Source organism: Monodelphis domestica, chromosome 4 (genome assembly GCF_027887165.1).
Source record: "Monodelphis domestica isolate mMonDom1 chromosome 4, mMonDom1.pri, whole genome shotgun sequence".
Lineage (NCBI taxonomy): Eukaryota > Metazoa > Chordata > Mammalia > Didelphimorphia > Didelphidae > Monodelphis > Monodelphis domestica.
The window spans coordinates 401,486,899-401,508,336 of record NC_077230.1 but is presented as its reverse complement, the minus strand read 5'-3'; the positions used below and the strand labels follow the sequence as shown (position 1 = coordinate 401,508,336).

Here is a 21,438-nt window from a genome sequence, read left to right as displayed (position 1 = left end):
GGAGAGGGATGGGCAAGAAGAAAGGGACGATGAAGGCTCAGTAAGATCATTCTGGCTGCTTTTGGGGGGGGGTGGACTGGGGAAAGCCTGGAAGCCCAGAGAGCCATTCAGGTAAGAAGGAAGAAGATCTGTGCTCTTTTTCCTATTAATCCTGCCAGAGATGGGGAACGTAATCAAAGGAAAGTTGTGTCATGGCAGGGACAGACCAACATCAAAGCCGTTCAAAAGCCGTCATTAAGCTCTCAGTGGAGTTATCAATTAAATCCAAAGCCAAGCCTTCCAGAGCAAAGACTCAGCCAGGGCTGGCTGGAGCTGTGCCAGCTTATTCCCAAGGAAGGAACCTGGGCATTTTAGCATTGGCTAAAAATGGAGGCAAACAGGGAGAAATGACTTGCCCAGGGTCACATAAGTGTTAGGGCTGCATTAAAAAAAATAAAAACCCGTACCTTCTTTTTTTTGGGGGGGGGGTTATTTAATTAGTTAATTTAGAATATTTTCCCAGGTTATGAGAATCATGTTCTTTCCCTCCCTTCCCCCTACTCCCCTCCTGTAGTGGATGTGTAATTCCACTGGGAAAATCCCTTATGCTGTGAATAGAAAGGGCTGGGCAAATGAGGCTAAGTGACTTGCCCAGGGTCACACAGCTAAGAAGTGTCTGAGGCCACATTTGAACCCAGGTCCTCCTATTTCTAGGCCTGGCTCTCAATTTACTGAGCCACCTTGCTGCCCCTTGAGACTAGATTTAAACTCAGGTTTCCCTGATTCTAGAGCCAGTGATCTATCAAATATGCCATCTAGCTGCCTAGCAACAATAATTTGCTAACTAGCTATTGCCCAGGAGAAGGCCTTGGTGATGAACAATTCAAAATGATTTTTTTAAAAAATCTTTCCTTTCTGTCTTAATAATAACTCTAAAATAGAAGGGCAAGGCAAATGGGGTTAATTAAATTACTTTCCTAGGGTCACCCCACTAGGAAGTGTCTGAGACCTGATTTGAACCCTGATCTTCCCAACTCCAGGCCTCACTCTCTATCCACTTTGCCACTCTGGTGCCCCTAAAATTAATTTTGAATGAGCATATTATATGAGACTTTAAAGGGTCCAGGAGGTAGTAAGGTCTAGAAGAAAGCACATAGGATCATGAATCAAAAGACCTGAGTTCAAGTCCAACCTTTTTCACCTGCTACCATTATGAACTTCGGCAAATCCTTTTCCATTTCTGGGGTTCAATTTCCTCCCTGGTAAAATGAGGGGATGGACTAACTGGCCTCTGAGATCCCTTTCAGGTCTAAAACTAGAACCCTACAAAAGAATGAGTTCTTTTAAAATCCCCAGTCTACCACTTGGGCCTCAGCCCTTCTATCTCAAAAATAGGGGCACCAAGAGCTCCTGGACTTCCCTTCCTCATAGACTCAAAAGAAATAATGGTAAGTACTTGCTAAACCCCAAGATTCTTTAGAAATGCCAGCTACTGGGAGCAGCTGGGGAGCTCTGTAGATGGAGTGTCAGGCGGTCCTGGGTTCAAATCTGAACTCAGACACTTCCTAGCTGGGTGACCCTGGGCAAGTCACTTAATAACTCCCATTGCCTAACCCATACCACTCTGCCTTAGAACCAATACATAATATTGATTCTAAGGTGGAAGGTGAGGGTTTCAATAAAAAAAGAAATGCCAGCTATTATTACTATGTTCTCATTTTTAAAAATCTATTAATATTAATAGAGGTGGCTAGGTGGTAAAGCAGCTACAGTTCTGGGTCTGGAAGACCCCCATTCAAATCCTCCTTCAGACACTTAATCATTGGTGTGACCCTGGAAAAAAAATCACTCAACCTCTCTCTGCCTCAGTTTTCTTGTAAATTAGGGATTAATAACAGTCATCTACTTTGCAGGGTTATTGCGAGAATCAAATGAGATAATATTTGTGAGGCATTTTAGAAAGCTAAAAGCACTCTAGAAATGCAGATTATTGTGGTTGTGGTTCAGTGGAAAGAGTGACAATAGATCAGGAAGTCAAAGGGCCTGTACTGAGATTCTAGACTCCTACCCACGCAGCCTTGGCCAAATCACCTCAGTTTCCTCATCTACATGGCTTCTGAGGTCTCTTCCAGCTCTAAAACAATGATTTTCTGATTCTATGAGTTCCCTGGGCCTCAGTTTCCTCATCTAGATGGCTTCTGAGGTCTCTTCCAACTCTAAAACAATGATTTTCTGATTCTATGAGCTCCCTGGGCCTCAGTTTTCTCATCTAGATGGCTTCTGAGGTCTCTTCCAGCTCTAAAACAATGATTTTCTGATTCTATGAGCTCCCTGGGCCTCAGTTTCCTCATCTACATGGCTTCTGAGGTCTCTTCCAGCTCTAAAACAATGATTTTCTGATTCTATGAGCTCCCTGGGCCTCAGTTTCCTCATCTACATGGCTTCTGAGGTCTCTTCCAGCTCTAAAACAATGATTTTCTGATTCTATGAGCTCCCTGGGCCTCAGTTTCCTCATCTAGATGGCTTCTGAGGTCTCTTCCAGCTCTAAAACAATGATTTTCTGATTCTATGAGCTCCCTGGGCCTCAGTTTTCTCATCTAGATGGCTTCTGAGGTCTCTTCCAGCTCTAAAACAATGATTTTCTGATTCTATGAGCTCCCTGGGCCTCAGTTTCCTCATCTACATGGCTTCTGAGGTCTCTTCCAGCTCTAAAACAATGATTTTCTGATTCTATGAGCTCCCTGGGCCTCAGTTTCCCTATCCATAAAATACAAGTTTGGATGATCTCAGAAGTCCCTTCAAGGCACTAATCTATGACCCTGTGATATCTCTGGGCTGCTATTTCCTCCTCTGTGAAATAAAGGGGTTCAATGAGGGGGTCTTTAGATCCTTTTCAGCTCTGATTCCATGACTTTATGCTTAAAGATGTCAACTGAATGAACTCTCAATTTAAAACATTCAAAAAATGTTCCCTAAATAATTTGTTTCCCCACTCTATTAATAAAAAAATGGGGTGTCTTCTCCCCTTAGCCCAGCCCTTGACTAAATGAAATCAAAGCCCCAAGGCTCAAGGGTTTGGACCCTTTAAGTACTTTCTGGAACCTGGCCCTGAAAGTTTCATTGAGGGAGCTTCCAGCTGGAAGAGAAGGGCTTGGTTAATAAGGGAAGTCAGACAGCCACTTTCTACCCTCCTGGCTGAGTTGGGGTCATCATTGGGCCCAGCCTACATCCACTAACACTCACCTCCTCCGAGAGACTCCTGGTTAGCAGAAGGCAGAAACAGGGTCCATGGAGAGGGCCCAGTCAGGCAGAGCATCGTCGTCTCTCCTGAGAATGAGCGAGCAAGGTCGAGCTCCTCTGGGTCAGCAGCTGGCCTCTTCTCTCTGGTACCCACTCAATTTGGCCCATTCCCATCTCTCGTCTCCAACTGGAAGGCATCCTCCTTTCCTTTGCCAGTGGCTGGAAGGCCGTGTTCTCTCTAGAGACCGAACAAGGAAAATTAATGGTTAAAAACTCAGAAGACAGGAAAGGAGGAGGAGAAAAGGGGAGGCGGCAGCCCTTAGCCTGGAAAAGGGGAGAAGAAGGGAGAGAATCGGGGCACTCCACAAGCCCCACAGTCTTGGAGAAATTATATGGCAATTGAACTATCTGGAAACTCTGAAGAGAGTCAGCAGATTTCTTTGGCTTTGGCCCTATCCCCTTTGTTTGGTCTCCCTTATGCCCAGCCCTACAGTGAGGCTGAGAACCCGGGTAGGAAGGGCTTGATGCCATGGCTTTCTGGAATCCCTTTCCTGAGCCCTGAATTTGAAGGGGAGGAAAATAAGCAGAACCCCCAAAACAATATGCACAAAGTCTCCAACAAGGTAAATTAAAAGATCACAAAAAATCCAATAACAATCCCAGAGAATAAATAAATGACAAAATCCACTTCTTTCCTCTTGGTAGAGGGACTACTGAGGCAGAATGCTGAATTAGTGGTCTCATATTCCCATCCCTTATTAGGTATTCAGGCTTAATAATTCCTTTAAAAAATAAACCTTCAGACACTTACAATCTTGTATGACCCTGGACAAGTCACTTCACCCCCATTGCCTAGTCCTTACTGCTCTTCTGCCTTGGAACCAATACACAGTATAGATTCTAAGATGGAAGTTGAGGTTTTAAACAAACAAATAAATAAATAAACAAACCTTTTTCCTCTGTCTTAGTGTCAATTATTTTTTATTTTATTTTTTAAAACCCTCACCTTCCATCTTAGAGTCAATACTTTGTATTAGCTCCAAGGCAGAACAGTGGTAAGGGCTAGGCAATGGGGGTCAAGTGACTTGCCCAGGGTCACACAGCTGGGAAGTGTCTGAGGTCACATTTGAATCCAATCCTTTCATATCTAGGCCTGATACTCCATCTACTGTGTTACCTCGTTGCCCCAACAGTTTCTTTTTGTTTCAACCCTGGGTCCAATTTCAATGTCCCCCCTCCTCATATTTCCAGATGTGAGTGTAATAAAAAAAAAAACTACATCAATACATTTAGGCTGTTTTGTTTTTTTAATCCCTCCCTTCCTGATTCCTTCCCTCTGTCAGTTACATTCTATTAATCCTATCTAGATCAATTGTGCTGCCTTCCCCCATTAGAATGGAAGCATCTTCTTTGCCCTTCTGGTTTCTTTGGGGCTTTGTGAAGTGCCTGGCACATAGTAGGTGCTTCATAGATATTGGTTGACTGACCAATTGGCCTGCTACATCTTGTATCATCTTAGGGAAAGGAATTTGGTTTTCAAAGATCATCTGTGTTGTGGCACCACCCTAGTCTGGGCTATAACTGTACCAGACTTAGCACAGTGCCTGGCACATAGTATGTTTTTAACAAATGCTTATTTCCTATCCCAGTTCTTAAAGGAAAGCAGGCTAGGGCAGAGGTAAGGGGTGCGAGTCAGAAAGGTGAAAGACACTAAGATCATCTAGATTCCAAACTTTTCCACTCTTTGACATCTCTTTAAATAGACTTTCATTAAGATTTCTTTAAGCCTGGGGATGCTTCTCCAGATTCCTTCCTCTGCTCTCCTTAAGCATCTCTGATCCAGCTGAATGTCAACCCTTTCAGCACTGAAACTGTTTTCCACTATTCTCTCATCCTCTCTCTCTCTCTCTCTCTCTCTCTCTCTCTCTCTCTCTCTCTCTCTCTCTCTCTCTCTCTCTCTCTCTCTCCCTCCCTCCCTCCCTCTCTCTCTCTCTCTCTCTCTCTCTCTCTGTCTCTGTCTCTGTCTCTGTCTCTGTCTCTCTCTCTCTGTCTCTCTGTCTCTCTCTCTCTCTCTCTCTCTCCCTCCCTCCCTCTCTCTCTCTCTCTCTCTCTCTCTCTCTCTCTCTCTCTCTCTCTCTCTCTCTCTCTCTCTCTCTCTCTCTGTCTCTCTCCTCTCTCTGTCTCTGTCTCTGTCTCTCTCCCTCTCTGGCTCTGGCTCTGGCTCTGGCTCCTCACGCTCTCTCTCTCTCTCTCTCTCTCTCTCTCTCTGTCTCTCTGTCTCCCTCTCTCTCCCTCTCCATCTCTCTCTCCCTCTCTCCATCTCTGTCTCTGACTCTCCCTTTCTCTCTCTCCATCTCTGTCTCTGTCTCTCCCTTTCTCTCTCTGTCTCTCTGTCTCTCTGACTCTGTATCTCTCTCTGTCTCTGTCTCATTCTCTCCCCCACCCCCCAAGCAGGATGTTCCACACACAGTAGGAGCTTAATAAATACATGCCAGGTTTGATGGGATTGAAATAACAATGTGCAAAGCTGATGCATAGTATATAATGCGCCCACATTTAAACCTCAGACAATCCTGGGAGGAATGTGTCATTCTCCACATTTCTCAGAAGAAGAAACTGAAGCTCAAAGAAGTTCATTTAATGAAGTGCCTTCTATGTGTCAGGCATCTGTGCTTAGGGCTGGAGATCCAATCCCTGCCCTCAAGGAGCTTCCGATCTAACGAGAGACATCATGCAAACAGAAGTGTCCGGAGCTGGCCATAGAGGGGATGAAAGGAAAATAATTAAGGGGGAAAAGCACTGGACCTAAGCAGTGAAGTCCCTGTCCTGGAGTCACACTGCTGGCAAAAGCCCCAGTTAGGATTCAAATGCTGATCTCTGAGGACTTCAAAGCCTAGACTTTGGGCACCAGTACCGCCTCCCTTCAGGGTTGTGATGAAAATCAATTAATCCGTCAACATTTATTAAGCCCCTACTAGTGTTGGGGCATCAGAGACCCGGTCCTCAAGGAGCTTCCAGTCTAATAGGGGAGACAATGCGCACACATACGGACATCTAGACACGGATGCACAAATAAATATGTCCATAACTCACATGAATATGAGAGGATACTCATAAAGCACTGAGCGCATGCTAGCTACGTCATGGGGAAAGTTGAGGAGTGAGGCGGTCAGTAACGCCATTTCTGAGAGCAGCCCCTGGTCTGAGGTCGTCTCTACCATCTTGGCCCAAACTAGGCATCCTTTCACATGGGACAAACCAGTGGTTGAGGGGGAGGCACCTCACTCACTCCCCAGAGTCCTGGAGCCCGTGACTCTGTAGGGATTGCAGGGATAATGCACCACAGTGAAGGGAGGAAAGAGGCCAGGCGGGAGCCCCGAAGGATCTGAATTGTGGCATGGAGGAAGAGGTGCACCCCCAGATACTGGCAGCCCGGGACAAAGTCCCAGTGTCCCATCCTTGTTATGGCTCATGTCTCACACTACAAAGTAGAACAGATTACATCTAGAAAAGGGGCAAATTACAGCTGAAAGATGCTTAACTGTATCAAACTGTGACTCGGGGTCAAGAGACCAAAAGTCCAGCCCTGGCATTGCCCAAATATCCCCTTCTAAAAGGAGATGTCACTTCCCAGTCTTGAGCCTCACTTTCCCTGGATGAAAAATGGAGAAAATAATTCCCTGCTTTTTTCTCTTACTTCATAGGAATGTTATGAGACTAAATCAGGCTTTCTGTCTGCGGTGCTTGAAATTCCAAGCATCCTTATTATTATTCTCTTGGCTTGGGGCTTACGGGCCTCAAATTTGGGGTGAAGTCATCTGCTTAGAGCCAGACAAGGAAATGGTCAAGAAGCCCCAGGCTATCCTGAGGTATCTCCCTTATCTACCCTCCTCCCTCCCTCGAAATAGTCTCTCTGTCCTTGCATCCCTCCCTCGGGTCTAAGAGTAAGATGAATCTCCTTTCTCTTCCAAGGACTCCATCTGGCCCCTGAAATATGGGTATCATGTTCCAAAGACTTTGATTCCTGCTCCCTGTTCTTCTCTAAAGGTAACAGCCAGATGGCTGGACCTGGAGCCACAGGATAGTAAATGCTTGGAGGCCAGCTAGTCTAACACTTATTTTACAAGTGAGGAAACTGAGGCATAGAGAGGTGAATCTAGGGTCACTTAAAAAATAAGTGGTGAGCCTAAATTTGAGCCAAAAGCCTCTAATTCCAAATCCAGAAAGCTGTCCAAACCCTCTGTTTGGCAGACGAGGGAACTATGGCCAAGGGAGGTTACCAGCAACTAGTAAGTGGTAGCTAGATTGGCACAGTGGGGAGTGTCTGACCTAGAGTCAGGAAGACTCATCTTCATAAATTCACATCCGGCCTCAGACATTTACTAGCTAAATGACCCTGGCCAAGTCACTTCATCCTGTTTGCCTCAGTTTCCTCATCTGTAATATGAGCTAGAGAAAAAAAATGACATTGCCAAGAAAACCTGTAAAAAGGGGTTGCAAAGAGTTAGACATGAATGAAACAACTGAACAACATATGTATGTGTGAATAAACTATATTATACGTTATAGAGTATTACAGTTGTCCCTTCCACACATAAATATATCCTGGGTTGGCATAAGAAATTGAATGTGAACTTGGGAGGGGTTCTGCAGCTGCAAAGGCTAACAGGTGCCAGAAAAAAGCTTAGACACTCCAAAATGCACACTTCAGCCAAAATTTACATTAAGGTTCTGTAAACACCCCATAAGAGAAAAAGAACAAATCTGGACTTCTTCTCTGGCATGAAGGGAGGGCCAAAAACCATTACACAGATTTTCCAGATTGTCCCTAACCCCCCAATGTAGAAGGGATAACACTACATACTCTATAAAGTATAGTATATATCATATATTATATATACACGATATAGTATGTCATATACTATCATCTACTGTATTACATATTCTATAATATTATAGTATAAATTCTATTATTTTATATATAGTGTATATTCTATTATTTTATATATTATATAATATATTATATTATTATATGTTATAAGGTTTCCAAGGTGCCTTGCCCATTTTATTATATATTAGCTATTTTTACAGGCACTAACCAAGAGGCTGGGGAACAAAAGCCAAGAACAAAATATTTGTGTTTGGGGGAGGGGGTTATATTCAAGACCTTCCCCTGTTACCCATTGGCTGTGGGATGGAAGACAAGTTCCATAAGCTCCCCCCCCACCCCAATCTAAGAGGAGAAGTCAGAAACTCTTCACTGGCCACCGAGGCAGTTCCTACGGGAATTGATCCATCGGTCAACCAACCGGCAAATGCCTATTAGTGAGTGGTGCCAGGCGCAGTACTAAGATCCTGGCTCGCCAAAAAGGTCAACACACAGTCTCCGCCTTGCCCAGCTCTTAGCCCATGGGGGAAGCAACTCAAAAACAAAAAGGCACAAGGAAATCCCCGGAGAGCATCCAGTATCCCAGATCCTGCCCAGGCTCCAGGCACCCAGTCTCTACACTCAAGCAGCTTCCTTTTTAACATGATCAAATCTTCCTAAGTCTTAAAAATCATCCACACAAAGACAACAAATAGGCAGAGTGAGGAAATACGGGAAGACCTAGATAAAGAAATGCCAAGGGGCATCACTCAGCACACAGAGACCAAATGAAGGACGTATTCTGGATTTCACAAGATCATTATGAGGCATAGAGTTCTGGACCTTGAGCCAGGAAGACCCAAGTACAAATTTGACTTCAGACACTTGCTAGCCTTTTGACCCAGGGCAAGTCACTTAACCACCACCTGCCTCAGTTTCCTCATCTATAAAACAGGGATAATAATTAATAATAGCATCTACCTTTCAGGGTTGTTGTGAGAACTAAGTGTAAAATGCTTTGCAAACCTTGAAGCATCATATACATGCTAGCTGTCATTATCATAGATTTAAGAGCTAGATGGGACCTCAGAGGCCCCTCATTTTCCTGGAAATGGTCTCAGAGAGAGGTGAAGAGATTTATCCAGGATCACAAAGCTAATAAATGGTAAAGCCAGAAGCATCTAGGTGGATTTAAGAGTCAAGCCCAGAGATGGGAGATCCTGGGTTCAAATGTGGCCTCAGTAACTTCTTAGCTGTATGACCCTGGGCAAGTCACTTTTCACTGCCCATCCGGTTCTTCTGTCTTGCAACCAATACATAGTATTGATTCTAAGATCAAAGGTGAGGGTTTTAAATGAATAAATAAATGATGAATGAATGAATGAATGAATGAATGAATGGTAGAGCTGGAATTAGGAGAACATTAGCTCCTGCCTTGCCTTACCTTTATCTTTGTCTCCCTAGGGTTTAGGGCTTAGCTTCCTCCTGGATCCCTCCTAATTCTAGTGCCTTTCCTGTACTGTTTATCCCCAGTTTTCCTTTCTACATATCTTCTTTGTATGTGTTCTCTTCCCCATTTGACTATGAGCTCCTTGAGGGCAGGGACTCTCTTTTGACCATGTTCTATATCCTCAGCGCAAAGTGCCCGACACACAGTAGGAGCTTAACAAATGTTTATTGACTTCTTGACTGACCTCAGGTGCCTGGTACCAATAAGTGGTGTTTGTTTGTTTTTTAAACCCTTACCAGAGCTCTGTCTTGGTATGAATTCTTTTTTTTTCTTTTTCTTTTTTTTTGTATTTAAACTCTAAGCTTCCATCTTAAGATCCATACTATGTAATGGTTCCAAAGCAGAACAGAAAGGGCTGGGTAATTGGGGTTAAGTGACTTGCCCAGGGTCACATAGTTAGGAAGTATCTGAGGCCAGATTTGAACCCAGGACCTCCTGTCTCTAGGCCTGGAGATCTAACCACTTTGCTACTTAGCTGCCCCCTCACCATAGGCATTTAATAAATGTTTACTGACTTCTTTTTAAACTCTTACCTTCTGTCTTGGAGTCAATACTGTGTATTGGTTCCAAGGCAGAAGAGTGGTAAGGGCTAGGCAATGGGGGTTAAGTGACTTGACCAGGGTCATACAGCTGGGAGGTGTCTGAGGTCAAATTTGAACCCAGGACCTCCCGTCTCTGGGCCTGGCTCTCCATCCACTGAGCTACCCAGCTGCCCTCTTTACTGACTTTTTGACTGAGTTCAGTTTCTGGCATCAGTTGGTTAATGTTTATTGATTTTTTTTTTTACTGAGCTCGGGGCTTGGTACCAATAGGTGTTTAATAAATGCTTCACTACACAATAAGAAATCCATCACGTTTACACTATACGATGTGTTGCTACAGTTTATAACTTAACATTTTTTAACATTATTTATAATTATTTGACAAAAGCAGATCCTCTTCTCCCCCTTCCCCCTCCTCTGGCACACCACAGGCCACTGCTTTGGACAGCAGTGCAGAGGGTCACTGACTAGATCACACACACACAATTCTCCCATCGATTGCCTCTTGGCTTCTCAGCAAGGGTCCAGAGTACCCTCTGGCAGGGTACCTGGGGCCAGTGGAGCTCCATTCAAACGCAGGACTCCCTCCAGATCCTCCTGCCACGGCCAGGCAGTCTCCAGAGCACCCCATCCAGTTTTCATCCTGAAGGCAAGCAGGACATTTCTCGGCTACCTCCTGCTCCCCCACGGCCCCCTTTCCCTCTTTCCTTGCCACAAGACACCCAGAGTGCCACAGAACGAAATCCACGGGGGACACTGAGGCTGAGAAAAAGACCCAACGCAGGCCAAAGTGAAAACAAAGCCCAGGCACCCCAGCTCCTGGACATCAGGGCTGGGAATGCTATCCACTGTCTTCAGAGAGATATTTAGGGTGCATGCAACCAAGGGACCGGAGAAAAGAAACTCCCTCCACCCTGATCTGCACCTCAGGAGCACAGATGAAGAGGGAGAAGGGACCTCCGCTGTCACCCAGCCCACCTTCTCATTTTACAGACAGGGAAACTGAGTCCTGGCAAGATTACAGTCCAAGGTCCCACCTGCAGAGCCACTAAGTCCCACCCTTTTCTATTGTCCCAATGCCAGCGTTTCTCCCACTGTGATGTCTCAGTTAGCTGCCAATCCAAACGGAAGGACAAGGGACTTACCTGGGATCACATTGCCGGTGGGTGTCTGAGATGGGGCATCTTCCTGCCTCTGGGCTCTCTAGCCAGAAGACCACAATGCCTATTGACTGACATTCATAGGCTCCTTTCTCCCTCCCCAAACCTTACCTTCTGTCTTAGAATCAATAATGTTCATTGGCTCCAAGGTGGAAGAGCAGTAGGGGCTAGGCAATGGGGGTCAAGTGACTTGCCCAGGGTCACCTAGCTAGGAAGTGTCCGAGGCTGCATTTGAACCCAGGACCTCCAGTCTCTAGGTCTGGCTTTCAATTCACGGAGCCACCCAGCTGCCCCCAGGTTAAACTGTGTAAAGAGTTTTCTTCTTGTCACAGTTAAACCTGGTGATTGGCACAAAGAGACAAACAGACACAAAGTTTCTAAGCTGCAGAGGTGCTCAGCCCAATCTCTACCTCCGGCTCCTGGCATTTGACACATTGGAAATAGACCCGCAATGCCTCCCTTCCTCTTTGTCTCCCCGCCCCCCCCCGCTCCCGCCCCCCTCCCTCGTCCCAGTCCCTCCCAGACCCCCTCAGCCTCGGGCCCAGGCAGCGAAGTCATTGGGCTCCCTGCTCGGAAGATCCACCCGGATCTGCCCAGTCTCTGGGAGAGGCAACCACAGGCCTCAACAAGCCCAGGCAAGCCCGGGCACAGCCTCTGAGTCGGCTTCTCTTCCCACCTCTGGGCCCTGATGCTCAGGCGGCCACGGGAGACCTTCCGGCTGCTGGCCGGGGCCAGGGCAATGCAGGCTGCAGTCTGCCCCGACCCCAGAGGGGCGGAGCGGCGGCTGGCTGCGGCTGCCTCTGCCCCGCGGAGGAAACAAGCCCCAGGGAGGGGGCGAGAAGGCACTGGGGGCGGGGGGCAAGTGGAGAGAGGCAGGGATTCCTCCAGGCCGGGGAACCCGCAACTCGTTAGTGATTGGAAAAAGCCCAACTGGCGCCCGAGAGGAATACTGCAGCAATGACATCACGAAACCACCGGCCCCGGGTCCGGGCGATGCACCGAGCCCGCATCCCACGCTCTGCCTCCGATCCCGGCAGCGGCCGCGCTCGGGCGCTCAGGCTCTCGGGCGCTCAGGCCCGGGGCTTTGGCAGCGCCGGAGAGGGCAAGCTGGAGGCAGGCACCGCGCCCTCGCTCCTCCCTCCGCCTGGTCCCTGGTCCCCGGGTCCCCTCCCCGCACCTGGCCTTGGCCCCGTCCCTTCCTCCGCTCCAGTTTTCGAAGCGAGGCAGCGAGCTTCCGCAGCTCCCGGCCCAGACCCACTGCGGCCAAGCCCTTGGCTCGGGCCCCAGCCACAGGGGCCGAAGCCGGAGCCAGGGGCAGCGTCCCCCAGCCCCTGGCGAGCAGCGGCGAGGCAAGAGGGCCAAGAAGAGTCTCAGAAAGAGAGCCCGAACTCGAAGTTTCCCCAAAGTGCTCTACCTCCTTCCCTTTCCTCTTTTGTCTTTAAACTGGCTTTCCCTCTTTGAACCCACGCTGGGCATGGCTTCCGAGGCAGAAAGAAGAGCTGTAAGGGCTGGGCAATGGGGGGTAAGGGGCTTAAGCCAAAGTCCCAGCTAGGGCCTGTCGGGGGTCAAATTTGAACCCAGGACCAGCATGCTGTCTCTAGGCCTGGCTCTCACTACTCGGAGCCAGCCAGCTGCCCCACTTCTTCCCTTTTTTCACCAGAGAAAGGGGGAAGGGAAGAGAAACCTCAAGTTTTCTCTCTTTTTCAAAACTGCCCGTTCACTATTTAGTTTCCCAGAAGTCCAGAGAGGCACATTTCTAAAGATCTAGTTTGTACAAAACGCTTTGCAAACATTAAAGTACTACATTAGCTGCATCCAGGAGGAGGAGGAGTGGTAGTAGTAGTGGTGGTATAGAAGCCCAGCACAGTTCTTGGCACACAGTGTGTGCTTCATAAATGCCCCTTTCCTTCCCCGACTGCCTGGAGTCAAGAAGAAAAAGTAGGAACACGAGGCGCGCCGCGAAGGTTCCGTCCCCAGCCGCGCCGCTTTACAGAGGAGGAAAAAAAATCATGACCTGAGGGGGTAGTGAGCGACTCAAGGTCACCGGGCTCGCATTCGAACCCGCGTCTCGGGGAGTCCTCTAACTCCAGGCGCCCCTTCTCCAACTCCACTTCCCGGGTTCCGCAGTCAGCCCACGCTCCCGGCGGGCTCTCCCAAGTTGGGAGTTGGGGGAGGAAGCTGAGCTGGGGAGAGCACCGAGGGCGGGGGGGGGGGGGTGGAGGAGAGGGGAGGGCGGCTGCGGCAGGACTGCTAGCCCACTGCTCCTCCTGGGGCCGAAGAATCTCCGCCCCCTGCCCGCTCCAGTCGGGAGCCGAGGGGGAGGGCGCACTGGCTTACCGTACGGGCCGGGGCGCGCGGGGCTCCGTGGGGGCCCGGGTTGTGGCCCCCCGCAGGGCGCCCGGGGCGAGCGGAGGGCTCGGGCCAAGTTGAGCGGCTGGTGCAGTGGCCGCCCGGCTCCGGCACACAATGACATTGTTGGGAATCTCTGGCTGCACGAACTGCACAGCTCAGCAGAGTTCCTCAGTGCCGCAGCCCAGCCTGCAGGAGCTCCGCATCTTAACATGTGCCGGGACTTTTAAAGGGGAATGCAACCTCTGGGGGTGGGGGAAGCGGGCGGGCAGGCGGGAGAGCGGGGGGGGGGGGGGGGGGAAGGGGGAGGGACAGGGACAGTGGGCACGGAGGAGGGGGGAGGGGGGCCGGGCAGCTCCAGCCCAAACTATCACAGACTCTCCGGCGCTTAAGGAAAATGGGACATCAAGGTTAGGGACCCTGCACCATCCCAACCGGGTGCGGTGGCAGGGATCTGGGTTCAAATTCGTCTTTTCTGCTTACTGCCTGGGTGACCTTGGGCAGTGAGTGGCTCAGCATCTCCGGACATCTGCAAAAGGGTGGGAGGTGGGGGGAACCTGGAGGACTAACTTCTGAGGGCCGCGGCCCCGGCCCCTTTTCACTGCTTCCCAAAGTGGAGCTGAGAAAAGGAAGTAGGGGTGGGAGGCCCTGTGTGAAATTCAACATTTCAGCTCCAGAGACATTCAGGGAGAGCTGAACAGAGGAGCCGAGAGGCCAGGTCCCCTGGCCTTCAGGGGACCCAAACCCTGATTCTGCTCCCTTTCATTTGCTCGGGATGATTATTCTGCAGAATGCAGCCCCCGGAGAAGGGCTGCTCTGTCTGCATCCCCAGCACCTCGCACACTAGGTGCCCGGCGCACAGTAGGCTCTCGGGAGATGCTGCGGAGTGATTGGTTGAGGAGAAGTAATAGCAGAGTCAGAGTCTGGAGCCCATGAGCACCAGAGAAAGAATGCTGGTGTCTGGAGCCCAGAGGGCTGCCTCATTCTTGGCTTTATTACTTTCTCACTGAGGTGACCTTGGTCAAATGAATCCCACTGTCTGCGCCTGAGCTTCCTCCTTTGGAAAAGGAGGGGGAGGGGGGACGACTAAATGTTCTCCGAGACCGAGACCCCGGAAGCTGCTGCAGGCCCTCCAGTTCTCTGATGGGGCAGGGGGTGGGAAAAGTCCCTCTGGCTCCGTCTCAGACCGAGCTCCCACAATTCCTAACCGGCTGACCCTGAGGCATAGAAAAGAGGGCTCTGAATGCCCATACTGGCTGCCCCACAGGGTTGTAGAAAGAACTAGAAATGGGACTTATGCCCATTGGGGTTAAGCATCTCCTAGGGGCGAGACCCTGTGAAAGGGCTCCCAGAAACCTCCTCGAGTTCACTTTGATGGAAGAAGAATCCAATGGGTAAGAGAAGAATGAAATGCAAAGAATATACAGACATAGAGAAACCACTGTAAGAGGGATTGTGTGTGTACAACCGGGGCAATCCAGAAAGGCTGTCTATAGGAGGCAGCACCTAAGCGGTGTTTCTCAGATGGCCAGGCTGATCTCCAATACATATTTTATATATAAATATATTGAATATATAATATAGTAATATAAAATATATTTACTATATTATATAAGGACATAATTAAATATATATGGGAGATGTGCAAAAAAGTCTCATGCGGGGGCAGCTGGGTAGCTCAGTGGATTGAGAGCCAGGCCTAGAGACAAGAGGTCCTGGGTTCAAATCTGACCTCAGACACTTCCCAGCTGTGTGACCCTGGGCAAGTCACTTAACCCCCATTGCCTAGCTCTTACCACTCTTCTGTCTTGGAGCCAATATACAGTATTGACTCCAAGACAGAAGGTGAGGGTTAAAAAAAAAAAGCCTCATGTAAGGTTAGAGACTTCTGAAGGGGTTTGGGGGAGAAGGAGCCTTCAGAAAGGAGGGGGCATTTGAGTTGAGGTTTCCAGGAAGGTAGGAATTCAGCTGCAATTCCATCTCCCATAGGAGGAAGCCTTTCCTTACTGGCCACCCCTATACTGTGTGCTAATTTTGCATACACTTATGTGTATGTGATCTCTGCCAGCAGAAGGTAAGCTCATTAAGGTCAGGGAGTGTTTCATTTTTGCCTTTGTTTCCCCAGAACCAGGGCTGTGCTGGTCAATATTTAACAACCTGCTAGTTCTAATCTGCATCATTCCTATTTTCTCCCTCCCTTTCTTAGGTCTAGAAAATCAAATCAATCAATTCAGCCCTGATTTATCATTTTGTCGATTTCCAAGGTGTAAATGCTCACATCAAAAATATAACATTCTGCCGGGTTTGAGGTGGCCCTGAAGAACCCTGCAGCCTGGCCCAGTGCCTGCTATGCAGCAAGTATTTCCAAATTATTTTTTGATTGATTAAGCAAACAAAATCAGAAAGGTAGCAGAATTAAACTTTAGCTTGATTTCATTTGGAAACATCTAGGAGGCAGCTAAGTGGTTCAGTGGATTCAGAACCAGGCCTAGAATCAGGAGGGTTCAAATCTGGTTTCAGATGCTTCCTAGTTTTGTGACCCTGGGACAGTCATGTAAGCCCCATTGCCTAGCCCTTATTACTCTTCTGCCTTGGAACCAATATACATTAATGGTTCTGAGATGAAAAGTAAGAATTTATAAAAAGAAAGAGAGAGAAAGGAAAGAAAAGAAGGAAGGAAGGAAGGAAGGAAGGAAGGAAGGAAGGAAGGAAGGAAGGAAGGAAGGAAGGAAGGAAGGAAGGAAGGAAGGAAGGAAGGAAGGAAGGAAGGAAGGAAGGAAGGAAGGAAGGAAGGAAGGAAGGAAGGAAGGAAGGAAGGAAGGAAGGAAGAAAAGAAAGAAAGAAAAGAAGGAAGAAAGGAAAGGAAAGAAGGAAGGAAGGAAGGAAGGAAGGAGGGAAGAAAGAAAGGAATTTCTAAGTGTGGGCTTTAGTATTTGCCCCTGAGCCTATGTGTGGGCAGGCTGGATGGGCACAGTCAAGAAGTAAATGACCGTTTAGAGCCAGCTGATGGGGGAGGAAAGGTGGCCTTCATCTCCTTTACCCAGTCCATCCAAACCTCATCTAGGTATGTGTAACAAGCACCTCAGGCACCCACTCTTACCTGTGGGCACCCCAGAATTACTCCAGATTGAGGTCTTCTGCAACAAGAGCTCATGAGGCCCCCTCTACCATGGTTAATTTTTTTCTTTGGTTAGCCAGAGAACAAATTCATACAAAAGAACAGCATTTGGTGAAATAGTACCATTAAAATGTTCAATAATTAATATGTTCAGCTGAGTGGTTCAGTGGATAGAACATCAGATGTGAAGACGGGAAGTCCTGGGTTTAAGTATGACCTCAACCATTTCCTAGCTGTGTGATTCTGGACAAGTCACTCAATTCTGTTTGCCTCAGTTTCCTCATTTATAAAATGAGGCAAATCACTCCAATTTCTCTGATAAGAAAACCCCAAATAGAGTCAGGAAGAGTCAGACATAACTGAACAACTCTAATAGTAGTGAGTAGCAGAGCTAGAACCCCAGCCTCCTGACTTCTTTCCAGCAGACAATATTTTCAGAAAAACCATAGGATCAAAGATTTAGAACTAGAGGGGACCTCAGAGACCAAAGTTCAACTTCCTCCCTTTACAGATGAGAAAACCCAAGGCCCAAATTTAAGTAAGTGATTTGCCTGAAGTCATATAGGCAGCAAGTGGCAGAAGGAGGATTTGAATCCAAAACCTTTTGAGTCTAGATCCACAGTTTTTTCACTGAACCACATCTAGTAAATCTTTTGCATATTATCGATAAGATCCAGAAAGAAGTAACTTGTTCATTATACATCTAATAAACGACGGGTGCCAGGATTAAAACTCGGGACTCCCCCTACACTGCCATTCATTAGAAGGATCTACCTATTTACTCCTGCTCTATTCTCAAAGACTGGTCTTGGGAAAAACCACTTAAGATCCTCTCTTCTGTGATAAAGATTGAGCAATACCCAACCCTTCCTTCCTACTCAGTAAACTTTAGTGTCTGCTTAAGACCTTTCAGATCAAATATCAAGTCCTTTTGCTGTATTTAGTTGATGGAGCTTTGTTCTTTCTTCCCTTTTCCAATCTCCTTAGACAGATCTCCACTCACATAGAATGCAGCTAGGTGGCTCAGTGGATCGAGAGCCAGGCCTGGAGGTCCTGGGTTCAAATGTAACTTCCGACACTTCCTAGCTGTGTAGTCCCGAGCAAGTCACTTAATCCCCCATTGGCTACTCCTTACCATTCTTCCATCTTGGAACTGATATTTCCTACTATTGCCCCCCAAAACCTTCCCTCGCCTACCTCTGCACTATCTCTCAGAATCTCTGGCTAGTGGGAGGCATTTCTAGGTCCTTGTATTTACCTTTTCTTTACATTTTTGTTTTTGTCCTATCTCAGTATCAGTTCTAAGGCAGAAGAGTGGTAAGGACTAAGCAACTGGGGCTAAGTGACTTGCCCAGGGTCACAGAGCTAGGAAATGTCTGAGGCTGGATTTGAAACCAGGACTTCCCATGTCCAGACATGGCTTTCTATCCTTTGAACCCTAGTTGCCCTGGCTATTTGCCTTTTAGGGATTTCACCTTCCTGTTTTTGTACTTATCATGAACACAGTTTCTTCATTTCTGCCTGTTTCATTCTGCATCAGTCCACACAATCTTCCCACATTCTTAGGAATTCCTCAAAATGGTCATTTTCCACCAAACTTATTTATCATGGAGTTTGCTCGTCATTTCTGAATTGAGAGTCACTCACATCATTTTCTAGTCTTTGCCTCAGAAAGAGGGCTTGCTGGGATTATGTGGCTATCTGATTCATTCTGTGAACTTTCTGTATCATTTAAGTGCCTACTGTGTGCCAGGAACTGTGCTGGGGACTGGCTCTGGAAAGATAAAAAGGAACTGTCCTTTCTCTTCAGGAACACACAGTCTACTGGGGGGACATTCAAGGTGACTCTTAAAACAGCTCCATTTTGAAGCTCAGTCATGCATTTTAAATGAGGCCAGTTCCAAATGTGCTCAGTTTCTCATCTCCTTCTCCCCTTCCCCCTAAAAGTTTTTGTGGTGAGTCACCTAGTAGGAAACCATACAAGGACACCTTTTCCTTTATCTCTGGACATCTGGACCCTGCCTCAGTTTTTTCCTCTGTAAAATGAATTCAACAATTTTGAAGGTCCCTCCCAGCTTTGACATTCTCTGTTCTAAGCTACTTCCTAGCTCTGACATTTTGTTTTCTAAGTTCCCTCCCAGCTCTGATAGTCTCTGTTATAAATTCCCTCCCAGCTCTAACATTCTCTGTTCTAAGCTCCCTCCCAGCTCTGACATCCTCTGTTCTAAGCTCTCTCTCAGCTCTGACATCTCTGTTCTAAACTCTCTCTCAGCTCTGACATTCTCTGTTCTAAATTCCTTCCTAGCTCTGGCATTCTGTGTTCTAAGCTCCCTCCCAGCTCTCACATCCTCTGTTCTAAGGTCTCTCCCAGCTCTGACATTTTGTTTTCTAAGTTCCCTCCCAGCTCTGATATTCTCTATTATAAATTCCCTCCCAGCTCTGACATTCTCTGTTCTAAGGTCTCTCCCAGCTCTGACATTCCCTGTTCTAAGGTCTCTCTCAGCTCTGACATTCCCTGTTCTAAGGTCTCTCTCAGCTCTGACATTCTCTGTTCTAAGGTCTCTCCCAGCTCTGACATTCTCTGTTCTAAGGTCTCTCCCAGCTCTGACATTCCCTGTTCTAAGGTCTCTCTCAGCTCTGACATTCTCTGTTCTAAGGTCTCTCCCAGCTCTGACATTCCCTGTCCTAAGGTCTCTCTCAGCTCTGACATTCCCTGTTCTAAGGTCTCTCCCAGCTCTGACATTTCCTTTTTTAAGGTCTCTCCCAGCTCTGACATTCTGGATTCTAGAGTCCCTCCCAACTCTGACTCTGTGTTCTAAGGTCTCTCCCAGCTCTGACATTCTCTGTTCTAAGGACTCTCCCAGCTCTGACATTCTCTGTTCTAAGGTCTCTCCCAGCTCTGACATTCCCTGTTCTAAGGTCTCTCTCAGCTCTGACATTCTCTGTTCTAAGGTCTCTCCCAGCTCTGACATTCCCTGTCCTAAGGTCTCTCCCAGCTCTGACATTCCCTGTCCTAAGGTCTCTCTCAGCTCTGACATTCCCTGTTCTAAGGTCTCTCCCAGCTCTGACATTCTCTGTTCTAAGGTCTCTCCCAGCTCTGACATTCTGGATTCTAGAGTCCCTACCAACTCTGATATCCTATATTCTAAGGTCTCTCCCAGCTCTGACATTCTCTGTTCTAAGGGTTCTCCCAGCTCTGACATTGTCTGTTCTAAGCTCTCTCCCAGCTCTGACATTGTCTGTTCTAAGCTCTCTCCCAGCTCTGACATTGTCTGTTCTAAGCTCTCTCCCAGCTCTGACATTGTCTGTTCTAAGCTCTCTCCCAGCTCTGACATTCTCTGTTCTAAGGTCTCTCCCAGCTCTGACATTCTCTGTTCTAAGGTCTCTCCCAGCTCTGACATTCTCTGTTCTAAGGTAACTCCCAGCTCTGACATTCTGTGTTCTAAGGTCTCTCCCAGCTCTGATATCCTATATTCTAAGGTCTCTCCCAGCTCTGACATTCTCTGTTCTAAGGTCCCTCCCAGCTCTGACAGTCTCTGTTCTAAGCTCTCTCCCAGCTCTGACATTGTCTGTTCTAAGCTCTCTCCCAGCTCTGACATTCTCTGTTCTAAGGGTTCTCCCAGCTCTGACATTGTCTGTTCTAAGCTCTCTCCCAGCTCTGACATTGTCTGTTCTAAGGTCTCTCCCAGCTCTGACATTCTCTGTTCTAAGCTCTCTCCCAGCTCTGACATTGTCTGTTCTAAGCTCTCTCCCAGCTCTGACATTGTCTGTTCTAAGCTCTCTCCCAGCTCTGACATTCTCTGTTCTAAGGTAACTCCCAGCTCTGACATTCTCTGTTCTAAGCTCTCTCCCAGCTCTGACATTCTGTGTTCTAAGGTCTCTCCCAGCTCTGACATTCTCTGTTCTAAGGTCTCTCCCAGCTCTGACAGTCTCTGTTCTAAGGTCTCTCCCAGCTCTGACATTCTCTGTTCTAAGGTAACTCCCAGCTCTGACATTCTGTGTTCTAAGGTCTCTCCCAGCTCTGACATTCTCTGTTCTAAGGTCTCTCCCAGCTCTGACATTTTGTTCTAAGGCCTCTCCCAGCTCTGACATTCTCTGTTCTAAGGTCCCTCCCAGCTCTGACAGTCTCTGTTCTAAGCTCCCTCCCAGCTCTGACATTCTCTGTTCTAAGGTCTCTTCCAGCTCTGACATCCTCTGTTCTAAGCTCTCTCCCAGCTCTGACATTCTCTGTTCTAAGGTCTCTTCCAGCTCTGACATCCTCTGTTCTAAGCTCTCTCCCAGCTCTGACATCCTCTGTTCTAAGGTCTCCCCCAGCTCTGACATTCTCTGTTCTAAGGTCTCTCCCAGCTCTGACATTCTCTGTTCTAAGGTCTCTCCCAGTTCTGACATTCTCTGTTCTAAGGGCCCTCCCAGATCTGACATCCTTTTAAGTCAATGAAGTCTCCTCTCCAGTCTACACTGACGTGTCCTGTGCCTCTAACTTGCCCTCTCCTGCCAAGCTGGCTGTCGGGCCTTTTAGCTAGGGAGGTGTTCATGAGCTCACAGTCCCCCCTCCTTTAAGGCCACTCCTCTAGTCATGCTGGGTTCCTCCCACACACACCCATTTGGGAGCCCATCAGGCCTTAGGTTGAAAGCATCAGGGTACAAGGAGAGTCAGGATGATGGGCACTTTC

General features: G+C 47.8%; 1 long non-coding RNA gene across 1 annotated transcript in view; it reads right to left on the bottom strand.

The window, feature by feature from the left end:
• LOC103097022 (uncharacterized) overlaps positions 1–13,868 on the bottom strand; it is a 36,803-nt gene extending 22,935 nt beyond the window's left edge. The window contains exons 1-2 of the long non-coding RNA XR_008911573.1: positions 13,636–13,868; positions 3,223–3,457 (exon numbers count right to left, since the gene is read on the bottom strand). This is a non-coding gene — a long non-coding RNA (uncharacterized LOC103097022). The remainder of the gene's footprint in view (positions 1–3,222; positions 3,458–13,635) is intronic.
• Between the last annotated feature and the right edge of the window lie 7,570 nt (positions 13,869–21,438).